This window comes from Hemiscyllium ocellatum (genome assembly GCF_020745735.1).
Source record: "Hemiscyllium ocellatum isolate sHemOce1 chromosome 27 unlocalized genomic scaffold, sHemOce1.pat.X.cur. SUPER_27_unloc_13, whole genome shotgun sequence".
In the NCBI taxonomy this organism is placed as follows: Eukaryota; Metazoa; Chordata; class Chondrichthyes; order Orectolobiformes; family Hemiscylliidae; genus Hemiscyllium; species Hemiscyllium ocellatum.
The window spans coordinates 327,455-343,852 of record NW_026867480.1 but is presented as its reverse complement, the minus strand read 5'-3'; the positions used below and the strand labels follow the sequence as shown (position 1 = coordinate 343,852).

Below are 16,398 nucleotides of genomic sequence, written 5' to 3'. Positions count from 1 at the left end.
GTTTTCTGGATGCTGTTCTAGACATAACAGCAGCATCTTAAGACCTGCCCAAGTGTGCCAGGATACCAGATCAACAATGAACTGAACTTATTCTGGCGTGTAAACTCCAATCATTATTGATCATCGGTAACTAATCCCTCCAAAACGTGAACCTCGACACAAATATCAATTCTTAATTCCTTCATCTACACACATGCATTGGGTTAATTAAATGGTTAAGCGTTTAAGACTTCACTAGTGACGTGATAAGCATTTCAGAATGTTTACACAAATTCCTTTATAATTATTGCATAATTTTGCGTTTTAATAAAACAAGCCCTGGGGCTGCTATAATTCAGAACTGGGTGAAACAGTTGAATTCATGTTGTGATCCAGGCGACTGTGGCCTAGAAAGAAGCAGTACATTCCTATCACAGCAGTCAGTGTTTATAAAGACATTAAACAAAATAAACACTAACTTTAAAAATGATGTTAATATGTACGTTATGCTTTCTGGTTTAATTCTGACTATACTTAAAGTTTCTCTGATAAAGACATGTCTAAGCTTAAAGTTGTTCAGTTTTATAGGGTCATAAGTTGTTAAACAGAAGTCTCTTCAGCTCCAACCTCTCTCAAAAGAGGTAAAATCTCCATTTCCCAGCTCTTCACTATGGATGCACGTTCCGACGAGTTCAAGCTAACCTGTTGGTTATTTTCTTTTGCAAGATGATATGTAACATCTCCTGTTGACTCTTCCGCTCGTTTCAAAGCAGGCAAACGTTCGACTCCTTTAAAACGATTTAAACTGACACTGGCATTCCTGTTGAAGGGCTTCTGCCCAAACCGTCGATTCTCTGGCTCCTTGGACGCTGGCTGACCTGCTGCGCTTTTCCACCTTGACACTGGATTTCCGCACGGTCAACGACGATATTGCCGTTGTACTCTGCGCACCAGTTATATGTCCGCTGATTTCTCTCTGCCGGCTGCGAACACTGTAAATTGTGACCAAAAACCTTTCCCCCAACAAACACACACAGATAAACTGAAACCAAAAGATCTTCCTGAAGTCTTTGTGACGACGCAACGTTTATTGATGCTTAACTAGTGCGTTTTGCAAAACAGGAGTCTGTCCCTTTTCAGGCTATCCTAGCTCCGTAACAATTTACTGAAAAAAAATCAAAACATCTCTGAATTCTGTCCGGAGTGGATTTCAGTACCAGCCAAAAGGCAAATCAAAACCAGGATGTACAGCACGGAAACAGACCCTTCGGTCCAACCGGTCCATACCGACCAGATATCCCAACCCAATATAGTCCCACCTGCCAGCACCCGGCCCATCTCCCTCCAAACCCTTCCTATTCATATACCCATCCAAATGCCTCTTAAATGTTGTAATTGTACCAGCCTCCACCACTTCCTCTGGCAGCTCATTCCATACACACACCACCTTCTGTATGAAAAAGTTGCCCTGTAGGTCTCTTTTATATCTTCCCCTCTCACCCTAAACCTATGCCCTCTAGTTCTGGATTCCCCAACCCCAGGGAAAAGACTTTGCCTATTTATCCTATCCATGCCAGTCATAATTTTGTAAACCTCTATAACGTCATCCCTCAGCCTCCGACGCTCCAGGGAAAACAGCCCCAGCCTGTTCAGCCTCTCCCTGTAGCTCAGATCCTCCAACCCTGGCAACATCCTTGTAAATCTTTTCTGAACCCTTCCAAGTTTGGCAACAGCGGGGAGACCCAGAAATGGAAAAGACTGAAGGGGGAAGTCAGCGGTAAATCTTTTGAAGAGGTTACAAAGGAGAGACCTCTGTCTGCAGCGGGAATGACCCCCACAGTAGCAGGTCGAGGTGGACGGCATTTAAGGAGAAGCTGGATACAGACGTCAGGGAGAAAGGAACTGAAGGGAATGCTGCTGTAAGGGAAATCAAGTGTGAGCAAGTGAAGGGGAGGTGCGTAGAGGCTCACATGGGTCAGAAATACTGAGAGAGACCAGTTGAGCTGAAGGACCTGACTGGAGACTCAATGGGACAGAGAGTGAAATCTTGGATCCACCTGCAAGAGAAGGAGAAACACGTGATTTACCTTCCAGGATTAAGCAAGCCCCGCAGATTCTGCAGATCACTTTATTGGTCAGAGCACTGAGTATAGGGGTTGGGGTCTGGACAGGACGTTGGTTAGGCCACTTTTGGAATACACAGGAACCTCGATTATCCAAAGGACACATGCAGGGTGTATTTCCGTCGCTTGACGATTAGATCCCTTCCAGTGAGGAAACAGGCCCAACCAGTCCACACTGACCCTCCGAAGAGTAACCCACCCAGACCCATTTCCCTCTGACTAATGTAACTAACACTACGGGCAATTTAGCATGGCCAATTCACCCTGACCTGCACATCTTTGGACTGTGGGACGGAACCGGAGCACTAGGAGGAAACCCACGCAGACGCAGGGAGAATGTGCAAACTCCACACAGTCTGTCGCCTGAGGCAGGAATGAAACCCGGGTCCCTGGTACTGTGAGGTAGCAGCACTAACCACTGAGCCACCGTGCTGGTTCATCTAATTCTGGATAATCGAAGTTCCTCTGTATTATGCGCACTTCTGGTCTATCAGAAGGATGTTCCCCCGTGTGGACCCACTGGTGGATCTGGAGGCCGGATGAGTGGGGGAAGCCCTTGCCACAGACGGAGCAGGTGAAGGCGTCCTCGCCGGTGTGCACCAGCTGGTGCCGCAGCAGGGTGGATGAGTGAGAGAAGCCCTTGCCGCAGACGGAGCAGGTGAAGGACGCTCCGCGGTGTGGACCTGCTGGTGCCGCAGCAGGGTGGACGAGTAAGGGAAGCCCTTGCCGCATATGGAGCAGGTGAAGGGCCGCTCCCCGGTGTGGACCCGCTGGTGATTGTGCAGGCTGGACGAGTGAGAGAAGCTCTTGCCACAGACGGAGCAGCTGAATGGCCTCTCCCCGGTGTGGACCCGCTGGTGGGTCAGCAGGTGCGACGAGCGGGTGAAGCCCTTGCCGCAGACGGTGCAGGTGAAGGGCCGCTCCCCGGTGTGGACCTGCCGGTGCTTGAGCAGGGTGGACGAGTGAGAGAAGCCCTTGCCGCACACCGAGCAGGTGAAGGGCCGCTCCCTGGTGTGGACCCGCCAGTGCATGAGCAGGCTGGACGATTCGCTGAAGTCCTTCCCGCACTCGGAGCAAGCAAACGGCCTCTCCCCGGTGTGGAGCCGCTGGTGGGTCAGCAGGTGGGGCAACTGGGTGAAGCCCTTGCCGCAGACGGAGCAGGTGAAGGGCCGCTCCCCGGTGTGGACACGGCGGTGGATCTCCAGCATGGAGGGGTAGCGGAATCCTTTCCCGCAATCCCCACACTTCCACGGTTTCTCCATGGCGCGCGGAATGCCTCCTGAGACTTCCTTTCCCCACAGTGGGCAAACTGGCTCAGGCACGTGCCCCTGTGGTTCAGGTAAAGATGATACTTTAAGAGCCTACTGAAGCAGACAAAAACGTTCAAAGAATTTGCCCCTTCTGGACTGAAAGAGGGACGTCTCTCCTGTCCCACGAATCAAGGGGCTCTGTCAGACCTTCACATGGTACTCAGTTGGGGAGCTCTATCTGCAAAGCTGCTCTTCTCATATCCTGTGAAAAGGGGATTACAAAAGTCATTGCTGCCTGCACATGACAGGAATTCAGAACAGATCATTCTAGTTTCTGTAGAACTTCCCTAAAACAACCAAGTTACAATATGCAGATGCCAGTGTTGGGCTGGGGTGTACAAACATAAAAAAAATCACACATCACCAGGTTGTAGTCCATTAGATTTGTTTAGAAGTTCGAGCTTTCAGAGCTCTGCACCTTCATCAGGTAGCTAGTAAAACCTCCAGGCGAAAAAGACAGCAGATGCTGGAGATCAGTGTGGTGCTGGAAAAGCACAGCAGGTCAGGCAGCATCCGAGGAGCAGGGAAAAAAATAAAAAAAAAATCGACATTTCGGGCAAAAGCCCTTCATCAGGAATGAGAAAAGAATGAGGACACTTTCCTCATTCCTGAAGACGGGCTCATGCCCGAAACCTCGATTCTCCTGTTCCTTGGATGCTGCCTGACCTGCTGAGCTTTTCCAGCAACACATTTCCAGCTCTGATCTCCAGCATCTGCAGACCTCATTTTCTCCTATAACCTAGAGTTGTGTGATTTTTAACTTTAAAAAGTGTTGCAAATCTCCACCCCCCCCTCTCTCTCACACACACACACAGACACACACACTTTTCTTCAATTCTCACTCTGCTGTTTCTGATATTACCCATCCCCCAGTATTGTCCAGAAAGGGACTTATTACCTAAAAAAGCTGTAAAACTCCATCCCACACACTCTTTAACACTTGCTGTACCTAATATTTCCCCCCCGCCCATGCTCCAGCAGGGTCTGACTGATGCTCATTGACTGAGCCACACTCACCTCTTCCTGGACACAGCGACCCTCCAAACCAACACAACATCAGCTCCCCATAACCCTCCCGCAACGGCGCATGTGCAGGAGCATCCGGTCACGTGAATCGAGGGACCGCCGTCGTCACAAAGGCCGCGCGTTCATTGGACGGAGCACAAGTCCGTGTGGCGGCGCTGGTCTTTGTTACGCCCACGTGACCTCCCTCCTCCTCCACCCCCCACGCTCCCCTCCCTTCACCTCGACACGGGGAGGCATGACCAATGGGAAGCTTTGGAGGACCGGAAGGAAGGCTGGTCCTCCTACCAAAGCATCCCCTCATTGTCTGAATGCGGAAGTTGGATCATGAGCTCCTGCTGCTCTCTCTCTCTGAATGAAGATTGAGTGTTACCCCAGACTGCACCACCCTCTGTGAGTACAGCACCCTCTCTTCTCACCCCTCCTAATCCATTTCTTTCCTCATTTTGGGATTAAACTGTTGGTTTGTAGGAAGTGAAGTGAAAGGAGGTGAACTCAGGAAAGGTGCATATGCTGGATGCATTGGTCTAGATCGCTGTCTCTGTCTCTCTGTGTCTGTCTTTGTTCCTCTGTGTCTGTGTGTCTCTCTCTCTGTCTCTCTCGTGTCCTTCATCAGGAATTGCGGAGGGGGAGGGGTGGAAAGGGTGCTGAGAGATAAATAGGAAGGTGGGAGTGGGGCTGGGGGTAAGGTAGATGCAGGTTGGGGGTGGTGGTGATGGCAACAGGGTGGAGCAGATTGGTGGGAAGGAAGGTGGACAGGTGAGACAGTTCAAGAGGGTGGTGCTGAGTTGGAGGGTTGGAGCTGGGGTGGGAGGGGGGAGGGAATGTGAGGAAACTGATGATATCGATGTTGATGCCATGTGGTTTCAGGGTCCTAGGCCACCTGATACCTGGAGGAAGAATGCCTCTGCATTGGGACCCTCCAACCATACAGGATCAATATTGATTTCACCAGTTTCCTCATTCTCCCCTCCCCCCCCCCCCCCATCCCAGATACAACCCTCGAACTTGGGACTGCTCTTTTGAACTGTCCCACCTGTCCATCTGCCTTCCCATCTATCTGCTCCACCCTCCTCTCTGACCTGTCACCTTCTTCCCCTGCTTTCATCTACCCATAGCATTCTCAGCTCCCTTCCCCCAGTCCCACCTCCCTCCCATTTATCTCTCAGTCCCTTTGGGCCCACCCCACATTCCTAATCAAGGGGTTATGCCAAAAACGTCAAACCTCCTGCTCCTCAGATGCTGGCTGACCTGCTGTACTCTTGCAGCACCAGACATTTTGGTGCTTATTTGTCTGGATGTTCTGATGTGACTCATTCACAGATGTGAAGTCACATTTGAGAAAAACTCCTTCATGGAATGTGGGCTTTCTTTTTGGCAAGGCCAACAATGTTTTTGTCACTAACTGCCCTTCAGACAAGAGGATTGCCAGACTTTAGGGGGCATTTTAAAAGTCAAGCACGTGAGCCGTCATATGCAGGCAGCACCAAGTTAACGCTGACGGATTTCCTTCCCTGAAGAGCGTTATTGAATCAAATGGGTTTTCAGAAAAGTTTCATTTTCTCAATGACTGAGACTAGTTTTCAATTCAGATTTTTTAAAAAATTTAAATTTAATTTCCCCAATGTTTGTTTTTACTGGTATTTGAACCCATGAGCCCAGATTATTTGCCTGGGGCCTCTGGATTGCTGGTCCAGTGTTGTTGTTATAACATCACTGACTCACCTGGACAGCATTGAGAGTCATACAGATGTATAGCACACAAAGAGACCCTATGTGCAACTGGTGCATGCCGAGCACATAGCCAAAATTGATCTAGTCCGATGTGCCAGCACGTCCCTCCAAACCCTTCCCATTCATATTCCCATCCAGATGCCTTTCAAATGTTGCAATTGTCCCAGCCTCCACCACTTCCTCTGGCAGCTCATTCCATACACGCACCACCCTCTGACTGACAAAGTTGCCCCTTAGGTCCTTTTTATGTCTTTTCCCCTCTCACCTCTAGTTCTGGACTCTCCCACCCCAGGGAAAAGACCTTGTCTATTCACCCTATCCATGCCCCTCATCATTTTATAAACCTCAATAAAGGTCACCCCTCAGCCTCCGATGCTCCAGGGAAAACAGCCCCAGCTTATTTAGCCACTCCCTATAGCTCAAACCCTGGCAACATCTTTGTAAACATTTTCTGAACCCTTTCAAGTTTCGTTTAACTGTACAGTAAAAATCATACTGGACTTGGATATATCTCGTGTTACTGTGCAATATGTATTTATGTATGGTTGTATAAATTTGATTTATAATTTATTTCTAGTTATATCATAGAGTGTTGTAGCCATGTTGTGTGTTCAAAGTTTGGGAGAAGATAGTAGTGTTATGGATGCGGATCATTAGCTGTTTTCCTGTTTGTCCTATGTAGTGTTTTGTGCAGTCCTTATTGTGTACAAAATTCCATGCAAGGACTGCACAAAACACTACATAGGACAAACAGGAAGACAGCTAACGATCCGCATCCATGAATACCAACTAGCCACGAAACGACACGACCAGCTATCCTTGGTAGCCATACACGCAGATGACAATCAACATGAATTCGACTGGGACAACACTAGTATTATAGGACAAGCCAAACCGAGAACAGCCAGGGAATTCCTAGAGGCATGGCACTCATCCACAGATTCAATCAATAAGCACATCGACCTCGACCCAATATACCGACCACTGCAGCGGACAGCTGGAACTGACAACCGGAAGTGGGCAGAGACAAACCACTATAAATGCCGGAGGAAAGATCACAGAAGCGCTTCACAGGAGGCTCCCAAGCACTGAGGATGTCACCTAGACAGGGGACGAAGCGTCTGCAATACAAACTCCCAGTTCAGCGAACAGAACCACAACATGTCATGTATTTCCACTCATACCCGTTACAGGACAGGAGAATACTGGGCTCAATGCTGACTCTGTGGATGAATCTAGTCAGACTCATTCCTCTCTATATCCAGAGAGTCCTGTAAGTGTATTCCTCTATAGGGTCCCTCCAGTCTCACTTGGGTATTGAGCGACTCCACTACAGTCATCCTCAGAGCGAGCATGTTCTAGGTCTTGTTACCAAAGCAAAGTTCTTGCTCTGATTCTCTTTCCCCCCCCCCCCCCAACATCTTGGTCTGTCAATATGGTAGAAAGAGAGGTGGGGGGGCAGATAACTAGGTTAGCAAACTGCATGAGGGTGGCATGATGGCTCAGTAGGTAGCACCGATGCCTCAGTGCCAGGGACCTGGGTTCAATTCCAGCCTCGGGCGACTCTCCGTGTGGGTTTCCCCCGAGTGCTCCGGTTTCCTCCCACAGTCCAACCTTGTGCAGGTGAGGGTGGGTTGGCCGTGCTAAATTGCCCAGAGTGTTCAGGGATGTGTAGCTTAGGTGCACGTGTCAGGGGTAAATATAGGGGAATGGGTCTGGGTAGGATACTCATCACAGGGTCGGTCTGGACTTGTTGGGTCGGTATGGACTTGTTGGGCCGAAGGGCCTGTTTCCACACTGTAGGGGTTCTAATTCTTAACTTTTCTTGGAGCTAGATCTGTCAAATGTCAGGAATCAGAAAAATTGGGAGGGAGCGTATTAGGTACGGCAGTAGGGAGAGTGTGTGGGATGGAGACTCACAGGTGTTGGGTTATGGGCGTGGAATGAATATTCCGTGAAATCGATCTGTTAAACTCTGAGATTCTACGTGATACTGACAGCGATGACTTTCTAATTGACAGGCTTTCACAGGAGGATTTACCTGCATATCTTGAACTAATTGCCTCAGCCAGCTTGACTCATTGGGACTGGAATTTTATCCATCTTTTGAGTGGAGAAGGAGGATTGTCCCGCCTGCTTCCAGAGATCTGACTGGTAAAGCACTGAGATGCCGCTGTTCGAGGGTGGAGGGAGCTTTACCGGAGCGGAGAGTTAGCCAGCCGGCCACCCGCAGCAGAGTGGGACGTCAGAGGGAGCGTCGAACCTGGAGGGAGCCCGCGCCGTGGGGAAACCGTGGAAGTGTGGGGAATGCGGGAAGGGGTTTCGAGTCCCCTCTGAGCTGGAGATCCACCGGCGCGGTCACACCGGGGAGAGGCAGTTCTCCTGCCCCGAGTCCGGGAAGGCCTTCATTGGGTCCTCCAAGCTGCTGAGGCACCGGCGGGTCCACACCGGGGACAGGCCGTACCCCTGCCCCGAGTGTGGCAAGGCCCTTCACCCAGCTGTCCCACCTGCAGACGCACCGGCGCCTCCACACACCAGGGAGAGGCCTCTCACCTGCCCCGGGGGCGGCAAGGCCTTCAATCGATCGCCGACCCTGCGGACGCACAGGCGCCTTCCCAACGTGACCGCACGGAGTTGAAGTCTGCAGCGAATCCCACCCAGGACTGGGGGGGGATCGTGCCCGTGGGGGGGATTGTGCCCCGTTCGAAGACAGTGGGTGAAGCGGGAAGGGAGCGAGGCTTCCTTTCTACCGGACTGGCCGCTCTCGCTCCCTTTGCTTCCCGTGGGACCGATGCTGTTTGAGGCTGGGACTGCACGTTCCCCGGGCCAAAGATCTGCAGGAGCTGAGGAAGTGCACTCCTTTCACACCGGATGGTAAATCATGTTTGTCCCATCTATTTCAGTCTTAAATACCCTCCGTGACCTGGCCTCCCAGCCTCCTGTGGCAGTGAATTCCACAGATTCCCCACTCTCTGTCTGAAGAGGTTTCTCCTTATCTCCGTTCTAAAAGGTCTAAGGCTGTGCCCTCGGCTCCTGGTCTCTCCTACCAATGGAAACATCTTCCCAATGGCCACAGATAGATCAAAGTCAAATACAATAGCCTCTATTCCATTGAGTGTCCAGCACACTTTACAACACTTTGTAAAATCAGGAGTGCCATTGATGAGGTGAGTGGCAGGTGTCTTTTCCCGATAGAATAAAGAATATTCCAGCACAGGAACAGGCCCTTCGGCCCTCATGGGTTCAAATACCAGTAAAAACAAACATTGGGGAAATTAAATTTAAATTTTTTTAAAAATCTGAATTGAAAACTAGTCTCAGTCATTGAGAGAATGAAACTTTTCTGAAAACCCATTTGATTCAATAACGCTCTTCAGGGAAGGAAATCCGTCAGCGTTAACTTGGTGCTGCCTGCATATGACGGCTCACGTGCTTGACTTTTAAAATGCCCCCTAAAGTCTGGCAATCCTCTTGTCTGAAGGGCAGTTAGTGACAAAAACATTGTTGGCCTTGCCAAAAAGAAAGCCCACATTCCATGGAGGAGTTTTTCTCGAATGTGACTTCACATCTGCGAATGGGTCACATCAGAACATCCAGACAAATAAGCACCAAAATGTCTGGTGCTGCAAGAGTACAGCAGGTCAGCCAGCATCTGAGGAGCAGGAGGTTTGACGTTTTTTGGCATAACCCCTTGATTAGGAATGTGGGGTGGGCCCAAAGGGACTGAGAGATAAATGGGAGGGAGGTGGGACTGGGGGAAGGGAGCTGAGAATGCTATGGGTAGATGAAAGCGGGGGAAGAAGGTGACAGGTCAGAGAGGAGGGTGGAGCAGATAGATAGGAAGGCAGATGGACAGGTGGGACAGTTCAAAAGAGCAGTCCCAAGTTCGAGGGTTGTATCTGGGATTGGGCAGGGGCCGGGAGGGGGAGGAATGAGGAAACTGGTGAAATCAATATTGATCCCGTATGGTTGGAGGGTCCCAATGCAGAGGCATTCTTCCTCCAGGTATCAGGTGGCCTAGGACCCTGAAACCACATGGCATCAACATCGATATCATCAGTTTCCTCACATTCCCTCCCCCCTCCCACCCCAGCTCCAACCCTCCAACTCAGCACCACCCTCTTGAACTGTCCCACCTGTCCACCTTCCTTCCCACCAATCTGCTCCACCCTGTTGCCATCACCACCACCCCCAACCTGCATCTACCTTACCCCCAGCCCCACTCCCACCTTCCTATTTATCTCTCAGCACCCTTTCCACCCCTCCCCCTCCGCAATTCCTGATGAAGGACACGAGAGAGAGAGACACAGACACAGAGGAACAAAGACAAACAGACACAGAGGGACAGAGACAGCGATCTAGACCAATGCATCCAGCATATCCACCTTTCCTGAGTTCACCTCCTTTCACTTCACTTCCTACAAACCAACAGTTTAATCCCAAAATGAGAAAAGAAATGGAGTAGGAGGGGTGAGAAGAGAGGGTGCTGTACTCACAGAGGTTGGTGCAGTCTGGGGTAACACTCAATCTTCATTCAGAGAGAGAGAGCAGCAGGAGCTCATGCTCCAACTTCCGCATTCAGACAATGAGGGGATGCTCTGATTGGTAGGAGGACCAGCCTTCCTTCCGGTCCTCCAAGGCTCCCCATTGGTCATGCCTCCCCGTGTCGAGGTGAAGGGAGGGGCGCGTGGGGGGTGGAGGAGGAGATAGGTCACGTGGGCGTAACAAAGACCAGCGCCGCCGCACGGACGGGCACTTCGTCCAATGAACGCGCGGCCTTTGTGACGACGGCGGTCCCTCGATTCACGTGACCGGATGCCCCTGCACATGCGCCGTTGCGGGGGGGTTATGGGTAGCTGATGTTGTGTTGGTCTGGAGGGTCGCTGTGTCCAGGAAGAGGTGAGTGTGGCTCAGTCAATGAGCATCAGTCAGACCCTGCTGGAGCATGGAGGGAGGTGGGATATTAGGTACAGCAAGTGTTAAAGAGTGTGTGGGATGGAGTTTTACAGCTTTTTTAGGTAATAAGTCCCTTTCTGGACAATACTGGGGGATGGGTAATATCAGAAACAGCAGAGTGAGAATTGAAGAAAAGTGTGTGTGTGTCTGTGTGTGTGTGTGTGTGTGTGTGGTGGAGATTTGCAACACTTTTTAAAGTTAAAAATCACACAACTCTAGGTTATAGGAGAAAATGAGGTCTGCAGATGCTGGAGATCAGAGCTGGAAATGTGTTGCTGGAAAAGCTCAGCAGGTCAGGCAGCATCCAAGGAACAGGAGATTAGATTACTTACAGTGTGGAAACAGGCCCTTCGGCCCAACAAGTCCACACCGACCCGCCGAAGCGCAACCCACCCATACCCCTTACCTAACACTATGGGCAATTTTGCATGGCCAATTCATCTGACCCGCACATCTTTGGACTGTGGGAGGAAACCGGAGCACCCGGAGGAAACCCACGCAGACACGGGGAGAACGTGCAAACTCCACACAGTCAGTCGCCTGAGGTGGGAATTGAACCCAGGTCCCTGGCGCTGTGAGGCAGCAGTGCTAACCACTGTGCCACCGTGCTGCCCTAACCACTGTGCCACCGTGCCACCCTACCACTGTGCCACCGTGCAAATCACACAACTCTAGGTTATAGGAGAAAATGAGGTCTGCAGATGCTGGAGATCAGAGCTGGAAATGTGTTGCTGGAAAAGCTCAGCAGGTCAGGCAGCATCCAAGGAACAGGAGAATCGAGGTTTCGGGCATGAGCCCATCTTCAGGAATGAGGAAAGTGTCCTCATTCTTTCCTCATTCCTGATGAAGGGCTTTTGCCCGAAATGTCGATTTTTTTTTTTAAAAATTTTTTTCCCTGCTCCGCGGATGCTGCCTGACCTGCTGTGCTTTTCCAGCACCACACTGATCTCCAGCATCTGCTGTCTTTTTCGCCTGGAGGTTTTACTAGCTACCTGATGAAGGTGCAGAGCTCTGAAAGCTCGAACTTCTAAACAAATCTAATGGACTACAACCTGGTGATGTGTGATTTTTTTTTATGTTTGTACACCCCAGCCCAACACTGGCATCTGCATATTGTAACTTGGTTGTTTTGGGGAAGTTCTACAGAAACTAGAATGATCTGTTCTGAATTCCTGTCATGTGCAGGCAGCAATGACTTTTGTAATCCCCTTTTCACAGGATATGAGAAGAGCAGCTTTGCAGGTAGAGCTCCCCAACTGAGTACCATGTGAAGGTCTGACAGAGCCCCTTGATTCGTGGGATAGGAGAGACGTCCCTCTTTCAGTCCAGAAGGGGAAAATTCTTTGAACGTTTTTGTCTGCTTCAGTAGGCTCTTAAAGTATCATCTTTACCTGAACCACAGGGGCACGTGCCTGAGCCAGTTTGCCCACTGTGGGGAAAGGAAGTCTCAGGAGGCATTCTGCGCGCCATGGAGAAACCGTGGAAGTGTGGGGATTGCGGGAAAGGATTCCACTATCCCTCCATGCTGGAGATCCACCACCGTGTCCACACCGGGGAGCGGCCCTTCACCTGCTCCGTCTGCGGCAAGGGCTTCACCCAGTCGCCCCACCTGCTGTCCCACCAGCGGGTCCACACCGGGGAGCGGCCGTTCGCTTGCTCCGAGTGCGGGAAGGACTTCAGCGAATCGTCCAGCCTGCTCAAGCACCAGCGGGTCCACACCGGGGAGCGGCCCTTCACCTGCTCGGTGTGCGGCAAGGGCTTCCCTCACTCGTCCACCCTGCTCAAGCACCGGCAGGTCCACACCGGGGAGCGGCCCTTCACCTGCACCGTCTGCGGCAAGGGCTTCCCTCACTCGTCCAGCCTGCTCAAGCACCAGCAGGTCCACACCGGGGAGCGGCCCTTCACCTGCACCGTCTGCGGCAAGGGCTTCACCCGCTCATCGCACCTGCTGACCCACCAGCGGGTCCACACCGGGGAGAGGCCGTTCAGCTGCTCCGTCTGTGGCAAGAGCTTCTCTCACTCGTCCAGCCTGCTGCGGCACCAGCAGGTCCGCACCGCGGAGCGGTCCTTCACCTGCTCCGTCTGTGGCAAGAGCTTCTCTCACTCGTCCAGCCTGCTGCGGCACCAGCAGGTCCACACCGCGGAGCGTCCTTTACCTGCTCCGTCTGTGGCAAGAGCTTCTCTCACTCATCCACCCTGCTGCGGCACCAGCAGGTGCATACCGGCGAGGGCGCCTTCACCTGCTCCGTCTGTGGCAAGGGCTTCCCCCACTCGTCCGGCCTCCAGATCCACCAGCGGGTCCACACGGGGGAACATCCTTCCGATAGACCAGAAGTGCACATAATACAGAGGAACTTCGATTATCCAGAATTAGATGAACCAGCACGGTGGCTCAGTGGTTAGTGCTGCTACCTCACAGTACCAGGGACCCGGGTTTCATTCCTCCTCAGGCGACAGACTGTGTGGAGTTTGCACATTCTCCCCGCGTCTGCGTGGGTTTCCTCCTAGTGCTCCGGTTCCGTCCCACAGTCCAAAGATGTGCAGGTCAGGGTGAATTGGCCATGCTAAATTGCCTGTAGTGTTAGTTACATTAGTCAGAGGGAAATGGGTCTGGGTGGGTTACTCTTCGGAGGGTCAGTGTGGACTGGTTGGGCCTGTTTCCACACTGGAAGGGATCTAATCGTCAAGCGACTGAAATACACCCTGCATGTGTCCTTTGGATAATCGAGGTTCCTGTGTATTCCAAAAGTGGCCTAACCAACGTCCTGTCCAGACCCCAACCCCTATACTCAGTGCTGTGACCAATAAAGTGATCTGCAGAATCTGCGGGACTTGCTTAATCCTGGAAGGTAAATCACGTGTTTCTCCTTCTGTTGCAGGTGGATCCAAGATTTCACTCTCTGTCCCATTGAGTCTCCAGTCAGGTCCTTCAGCTCAACTGGTCTCTCTCAGTATTTCTGACCCATGTGAGCCTCTACGCACCTCCCCTTCACTTGCTCACACTTGATTTCCCTTACAGCAGCATTCCCTTCAGTTCCTTTCTCCCTGACGTCTGTAACCAGCTTCTCCTTAAATGCCGTCCACCTCGACCTGCTACTGTGGGGGTCACTCCCGCTGCAGACAGAGGTCTCTCCTTTGTAACCTCTTCAAAAGATTTACCGCTGACTTCCCCCTTCAGTCTTTTCCATTTCTGGGTCTCCCCGCTGTTGCGAAACTTGGAAGGGTTCAGAAAAGATTGACAAGGATGTTGCCAGGGTTGGAGGATCTGAGCTACAGGGAGAGGCTGAACAGGCTGGGGCTGTTTCCCCTGGAGCGTCGGAGGCTGAGGGATGACCTTATAGAGGTTTACAAAATTATGAGGGGCATGGATAGGATAAATAGGCAAAGTCTTTTCCCTGGGGTTGGGGAATCCAGAACTAGAGGGCATAGGTTTAGGGTGAGAGGGGAAGATATAAAAGAGACCTACAGGGCAACTTTTTCATACAGAAGGTGGTGTGTGTACGGAATGAGCTGCCAGAGGATGTGGTGGAGGCTGGTACAATTGCAACATTTAAGAGGCATTTGGATGGGTATATGAATAGGAAGGGTTTGGAGGGATATGGGCCGGGTGCTGGCAGGTGGGACTAGTTTGGGTTGGGATATTTGGTCGGTATGGACGGGTTAGACCGAAGGGTCTGTATCCATGCTGTACGTCTCTTGACAAAGCCTTGTCTGAGGGTGAAATGTTGTCATTCCCGTTGACGCGGGTGGTCCCCTGTCTGTCGTCCTTTTTGTTTCCTTTCTCGGAAAGGACGTCGCGGACATGGACAGCGTTCCCGAGCCCCGCTCCGGAACGGGCTGTTCCGTCCTCTTCCAGGCCCCGGGGTGGGGGGAAGGGGCAGCTTGAGTGCAGTGGTAGAGTGGGCCGTTCACCGGGAGGGTGCCAATGGGACGGGAGAGCGGTACCGGTAATGGGGTGAGGGGGAGATGCCTCAGACCGCCAGAAACACTGGGGCAGCTGCTCGCGTGCTCCTTTTGGATCTCACAGCACAGGGAGGCCATTCATCTGATTACCTCTCTGCCTCTGCGTCTGTCTGTCTCTCTGAGGTGACAGCGGATTCCAGCATATTGCTGCTTGCTGGGTAAACCTGTTTTTCCTCTGTTTTCCCCCTCTCTCTCCTGCTCAAACCCCTGAACTTCAGGCCGCCCCTGACCTTGTCACTATCAGTGAATAGGGAACAGCTTTTCTTCCTCCACCTTATCTGAACCTATCACAATCTTCCCCACTTTCACCAGTTGTATCTGTGTGTGACCCTCTCTTTCTGTGTCTCTTTCTCTCCTAAGCCCCCTCCCTCACCACATCCCATTTACCCACCCCCTCCTGTCATGCTCCCACTTTCAAACGGTCTCGTTGTGTTTTCACTGCCTCTTCCCCATCGTTTCCGTCAAGCACCTCATCTCACGCTGAGAACCCATGCAGTGTAGGAGCAGGCCCTTCAGCCCATCCAACCCTCCCTCACCCAGACCTCTGCCTGTAACCCTGCAATTCCCATTGGCTAACCCACCTAGCCTACACATCCCTGGGCACTATGGGTAATTTAGCACGGCCAGTCTACCCAAACCTGCACATCCCTGGATACTATAGGACAATTTAGCCTGGCCAATCCTACACTAAGGGTGGATTGGCCATGCTAAATTACCCATAGTACCCAGGGATGTGTAGGTTAGGGTCGATTGGCCATGCTAAATTACCCAATCCTACACATCCCTGGGTACTGTTAGGATAAAATAAGTCAAGGGAGGGTGGAGCTATAGCTGCTGTTTGGGGAATCGAAACTGTTGCTTACGTGGCCAGCTCAGCTGCCAACGCCCAAATGAGCTCAATAACAGGAAACGCCTCGCAAACGCGAAATGTCCTAATAAGACAATGCTTAGTAGCTCCGCGAAGCTCTGCTTAGCAAAGAGTATATCAGGAGCAGATTTGGGAGGGGAAGGCAGAACGTGCCTTCTCCAGTGAATGCAGGGTGATTCACTGTATCAACTACGATTCTGCAATAAAGCCTGCTTGTGCCAAACAATTGAGCGTCTGTTGTCTCTCCTCCTAAAACTAACATGCAAGGACAGATTCCGGCCTTACAGTACTATGGGTAATTTAGCATAGCCAATCCACCCTCACGTACACATCCCTAGGTACTATGGGTAATTTAGCCTGACCAATCCACCCTAACCTACACATATCTGAGCACTATGGGTAATTTAGCATAGCCAATCCACCCTCACCTACGCATCTTTGG

The 16,398-nt window shown here is 51.4% G+C and overlaps 1 long non-coding RNA gene and 2 pseudogenes across 1 annotated transcript; 2 read left to right on the top strand and 1 right to left on the bottom strand.

The window, feature by feature from the left end:
• Positions 1-252: 252 nt before the first annotated feature.
• LOC132807304 (zinc finger protein 271-like) overlaps positions 253-16,398 on the bottom strand; it is a 93,992-nt pseudogene continuing 77,846 nt past the window's right edge.
• On the top strand, positions 4,664-9,467 carry LOC132807302 (uncharacterized). Its single transcript, XR_009641948.1, has 2 exons — positions 4,664-4,828; positions 8,191-9,467. It is a non-coding gene; the product is annotated as an uncharacterized LOC132807302 (long non-coding RNA).
• Positions 10,108-16,380, top strand: LOC132807297 (zinc finger protein 239-like; annotated as a pseudogene).